This window comes from Mytilus galloprovincialis, chromosome 12 (assembly GCF_965363235.1).
Source record: "Mytilus galloprovincialis chromosome 12, xbMytGall1.hap1.1, whole genome shotgun sequence".
NCBI lineage: Eukaryota > Metazoa > Mollusca > Bivalvia > Mytilida > Mytilidae > Mytilus > Mytilus galloprovincialis.
Window position 1 is genome coordinate 23,677,442 of NC_134849.1, and position 6,000 is coordinate 23,683,441.

At 30.1% G+C, this 6,000-nt stretch overlaps 1 long non-coding RNA gene across 1 annotated transcript; it reads right to left on the reverse strand.

Annotated features, from left to right (window-relative positions):
- Window positions 1-2,121: 2,121 nt before the first annotated feature.
- LOC143053560 (uncharacterized) lies at window positions 2,122-4,402 on the reverse strand. Its single transcript, XR_012971404.1, has 3 exons — window positions 4,313-4,402; window positions 2,970-3,067; window positions 2,122-2,345 (listed from the first exon to the last, which is right to left on the reverse strand). It is a non-coding gene; the product is annotated as an uncharacterized LOC143053560 (long non-coding RNA).
- Window positions 4,403-6,000: the final 1,598 nt, after the last annotated feature.

Below are 6,000 nucleotides of genomic sequence, written 5' to 3' on the forward strand. Positions count from 1 at the left end.
ACCTGTTTAATCATTGGCGTATGAGGAATACAGAAAACTTGGATCCAGGTATGTTTGATATATAACGATGGAAAAATATTCAAATAATGTTTTTATTTTTCTATTTATTGTTTTTAAAATTGACGCATCTGTACCTGTAGCTGTTTCTAAAGATACGAATCGGGGACCGGATAACGCCACCGAGATTTGAAAGTCACAGGAATAATATTAAATGTCATAAAAGTTTGATGTTTGTTTGACAAAAATAGCTCTAATTCAAATTAAATGTTACGTAAAAATAAAAAAAAAATATGTCTATGTCACGTAATTGTAAAGATTACATAACAGGAAGTTTTTATTCATTATATGAATTATGACTACCAAATTTTTCCCTTTGTGGATGTGTCCTCCTATCTTTGGCAAACATTGTACAGGTTAAAGTGCTACTTATTATATGACTTTTGTGATAATGGTTCAATTATCAATATATAGCTATAGAACACTGTTCATAGAAAAATAAGAGCATATGGCACAGTTTCCAATGAGATAACTCTCAACAAGAGACCAAATGTCATTGATATTAACAACAATATTGTTTCATTGAATTTTATTACCCATCTTTTTTTATTTACCTCTGAAAAATTATATACATGTTAGTTTCTGTAAACGCTTTACTCAACACCATCTGATCGCAAAGTCTTCATCATTCTTCCAGATTACATGATAACTTGAGAGGTGTGGATCACTCACTTCTTATTTCAGAAATCTTGTGGGACTTATATATGTATACTTTGTGAATAATAAAGCAGGGCGAAATATATCAAAGAATTATTCAAATTCATTTAACGAAAAAGGGCTGAGAATGTAAAAAACGAAAAAAAGCATAAAAAATAAGCAACCGTAAATAAAACACATCATAGAAAACTAACTATGCAACACGAAAGCCATAGAGCTGTAGGAGAAATTTCAGGTGACTTTTACAATAAAATTCCGATCGGTGTCCGCACAATTATGTTTGCATGGAATAACATGTAAGCACTATCAGTAGGTGACTAATAAAATGTGGAAATTTGCTGAGTAGTTTCATGTGATAAAAATGGAAAGAGGCCTCAACTATAATTGACACTGTATTTAGCCTTTTTTACTCTTTTTATTCGAGCGTAACTGATGAGTCTTTTGTAGACAAAACGTGCGTCTGACGCAACAAAAATAATTCGTTCCTATTAATTACAATGTGTTTATTGCTAAGATCTTTGTGCAATGTCAAAACTATTTGAATATGTCAACCAAAACATTAATATGTGTACATGACTTTTTGGTATATTTTTCAATCTGATACACTATAAGACAGAGATAAGACTTACTATTTTGGTAGATAGCATAATTTCTGATTTATTAAACGTTAATACACCAATCATACCGAACGTTTTTACAGTTTTCGAATTGTTTTGCGTTTTGTCATCCTTGGACCCTAAATAGTCTTTAATAGAAACAATGTACTTGTATTACTGTAAATCACTCATTTGTGTTATGCAATATGAATGAATATTCAGCTTTTATCAGAAACGCTTGAATTTCGATTGAAGCGCATTTGTGCATATTGATTTCTGTATGATTTGCAATACGGAAAGTAACCATTTATAGCTTGCAATATTATATCTATTGTGTATCTTTGCAAGTCTTTCTTGTTGCCTCTCTTTCCATTTCTTCAATTATTCGTTATAAAGGTTGATTTTTTTTCATTCATGTTAAAATATGTTGTCGAATACAAAAATTGTAGAATGAACGTTGACTCATCATACAATACACATATTCATTCTATTATATGTATCAGTACAGTTGTTTGTATGCAGGTATTTAAAAAGCTATAACATTAAAATAGTGACAAGACAAATCATAATCCTATAGATGTATTTACACGTGTATGCAAATTTGTCTGCCATACGTATAAAAACAGGCACCTGACGACCGGACCCAAATCCTTCCTGTACATGTCAAACTTCTTACGTTGTCCACCTTCTTTGTTTCACACTTGCCTAATTGTACCGCGATTTTATGGACATCTTCTTGTTAGATACAAAATCAAAGATGAAAAGATGTTTGAAAAAAATAATAAAAAACAAGAATTCTAAAGTTTTATTATACGGTGGAAGAAAATTAACACCATTTAAAATATGTTAAAACCACAATCTCCCGAAATATATGTATTTGGTCAAGTTTTTCTAATAGATCGTTCCTTCATAACTGAGAGGAGGCAAACTATAAATAATGTTCGTAGAATAAAGAACTTCGTCATCATCGTAAGATGGTATTTCAATTTCATTTTCAAGAGGACAAGTTTGTCGATGTTCTTCTTGAAACATGTTCTGCAATAAAAAAAAAAAAATATTGATTTTCTAATTATCTATGTAATATGATAAAATTGTTTAGTTTGGAATAATTATTATTCGAGGTATTCTATAAGAAACCTGTCAAGACATTGACAGGCCTTTTTAAACGTTTAGAATTGAGCATCTGTGATGAATTTTTCCTAAATGCGCGTCTAGCATACAACAAAATAGTGTATATTCTTTCTTCTTAAGTTTCAACAATCATATTCCATCCCGCCTAAATTATTTCACTTAAAAATATACAATGAAATAACAAGTAATTGAAAAATACCAGTGCATGCATCGAACTATATAACAATAAAATGACAAGTAAGCAATCAAAACAATTACAGGTATCGAACTGCATTACAATGTTTAGTCGTTGAAGAATCAAGAAATGTGTTAACATTAAATCTCAACCCAATTTAAATTGACATACCGTGACATCTTTTTTTTTTGTTGTGTATGTATTTTTAGTAATAGTATAAATATAAGAGAGCCTCGACTTGAATACTTAACAAAGGTTATCTAAGATGGTAAATAATTCCCCAATACTACACGCGTTTAACAAATTGTTGGAATCTATAGTTTAACACGCATATGTAAAAAGTCTAAACTTACTTTGTTTATCATTGCTAGTATACGTCCAACAATATAAGATAGGACAACAGCACTTGCAATAGAACCGAGCAATGCGGCAACAATGATCACTATGATACCTATTAAATGACAAGTATATGAATCTGCAATTAGTTTAGTAGAAGCTACTCTTAGTTACGTCACCCGCTTCCGTATATTTTCATTTATCATATGTATTTGGCGAAACCTTTCGGAATTTTGGATCCTCAATGCTCTTTAACTTTCTATTTGATTCCAAGTTTGGCAAAATATATATACATGACAAATAAACAAAAGGCTGTGTAATGGGCCAATTTGTTATATTAAGAACATGCAATTAATAATGCAATCAGTATAATGAATGGTTGACAATTCCCCTTGCTTTATATTTCAATAAGTCAATTCAGGATGCAATTCTGAAAGCTTTTGTATATATGAATAATAATGAAAGATGAACAGAAAAATTATACAAGTAGTATCCTATAATTATTGCAAAATTGATATATAATGTATGCTTAACCACACTGATGTAATAGTTCTACTGGATGGGTGGGTTTGGAATGCACAAATTGCGTCATGCGGTTGATTATCATTTATCTATAACTGCATATGCCGCTTATATCATTAATGTAATGGTTTAACTAAATACCAGATTATAGAAAAATAGAGTGAAAAGTACCATTTTACATAAAACTCGGTATTCTCTTATTCCCTTATCTTTATTTGCCTTTTAATTTGTTTTATTCGAGCGTTATTTATGAGTCTTTTTGTTAATCATCTATTTGCTCATCAAATTAAAGTATACAGACTTTATAAGTAAACACGTTGGTCCTTGTGATAAATAAATAAATAAATCAGTCAATGAAATTTTCAGTCTGAAATGAATAATATCGGTTATAACCTTTACAATATATCGAATTGTGAAAGATAATGGTATGTCTAAGTACAATTAAGATAAAATTACAATGTCATCTAGAATTTACAGCATACTGTTGTATTTATATATAGGGTCCTCGGTGGCCGATATGTCAAAGTAGTTGAACTACTGTATCACTAGCCTGTTAAATCTGAGTCGTGAGTTCTAACCCCGAACGTAGCAGGAGCGCTCTACTACATTCTTAATTGACTAGGATTGTAAGTTTTACTGCGCAAGGTCGTTGTTTTTTTCTGGGCACTTCGGCTTTCTCAACAACAAAAAAAAACCAAACAAACAATTTTAACACGAATTAGCCAATAGTGCTGAAAACGACAAAAACACCAATCAATCAATCAAACCTTATTTATTTGAAACAAATAGCTACATGTATTAACGGTATTACTTTATACAAAATGCTTAAACACATTACTTGATGTATGAGGCTGTTGTGTTGTGTCAGTTGTTATACTCGAAAAGTCTGTTTTATGATAAAACGTATCCGTAGTGGTTTCTTCGGAATGTATCAGGGCTTTAAAAGAACAAAAAATGAGGATTGAGTAAAATCATACCTTAGAATGTTACAAGTAATTGCACGAGATATTACATTCATTTTTATCAAACGTCCATTAATCTTTTACTAATTGTTTTAACAAGTTTAAATTTTATTCAATGTTTGAATTTCCGCATGCTCAGGACTCAATTTCGACATTCAACAATACTGTTGTTCTTTGTTTTTGATATTGTTTTTGTGACCACACCAGAGAAAGGAAATATGCTTACTGACTTACAAAAAAAGCAATGTATAAAATTATCAAAGAATATTCTAGAAAGATAATATAGACAATGCTTACATATGAGATTTGATTATTTTAAATAATAATCGCTAAATCGTCGGGTTTTTAAATTTCGACATATATCTGTTACGTCATATTTCAAATTATAACTGCTGCAAACAGGAAATTATATCATCACGTAGGAACGATTATAGATGGGAAAATTTAAGACGAGTTTATCATCGGGATTTGTACTAAGTAAGAAAACAACAGAGGCATAAAACACCAATAAATCAACCATAACTTGTGTCTAATTAGCTATGTACGGTATTTTTTATACAAAATGCTTAAACCAAATACCTGAAGTATGATGCTGTTGTATTGTGTTAGTTGTTATGCTTGAAAAGTCTGGTGTATAATAAAACGTATTCGTCGTAGTTTCTTCAGAATATATCAGGGCTTTAAAAGGACAACAATTGAGGATTAAGTATACTCATACATTACAATATTGCATGCTATTGCACGAGATATTAAATTAATTTTTACTAAAAGTTCCTTGATCTTTTTCTTATTGTTTCAAAACTTATTCAATGTTTGAATTTCCCCATTTTTAGAATTCAATTTTGACGTTCAACAATACTGTTGTTTTTTGTTCTTTGTTTTTCTTTTTGTGACACCAGAGAACGGAAATATGCTTACTGACTTACAAAAATACAACTCTGTCTTAAATTATGAAAGAATACTCAAGTAAGATAACATAGACAATGCTTACATATGAAATTTAATTATTTCTTAATTATAATCGCTAAATCGTCGTGTTTTCATATTTCAACATATATTCGTTGCTTCGTATTTCAATTTATAACTACTGCAAACAGGAAATTATAGTATCACGTAGGAACGATTATAGATAGAAACATATGACTATTTAATCATCGGAATTTTTACTAACACCAGATGTGGGATGTACAAATACACAACCGTATAATTTACATATACATTATACATTGACCATGACATGTATGGTTGTCATGGCTCTTCCGGTTGTCTATTATACCGATGTATGATAATAAAACAAAATGTTGTTGTGTGTAAGGATGGTGTCAGTCCGTTGTTCCATATATGGATTTGTTAAAAGAAATTTAACCGAAGGGTGGTTATCGTATAAGGACATCAACATATATATAACACCACTAATTTGATTTTTTTTTAAATTTGAAATTGATAGTAAGTTTGAATTTATAGATGTTTTGTAAATGAAATTTTTGAGAATGCGTAGAAAAAACCTCACAAACAGTTAAAGAGAATACACAAAACTGCACCAATCTTTTTCACAAAATATTTA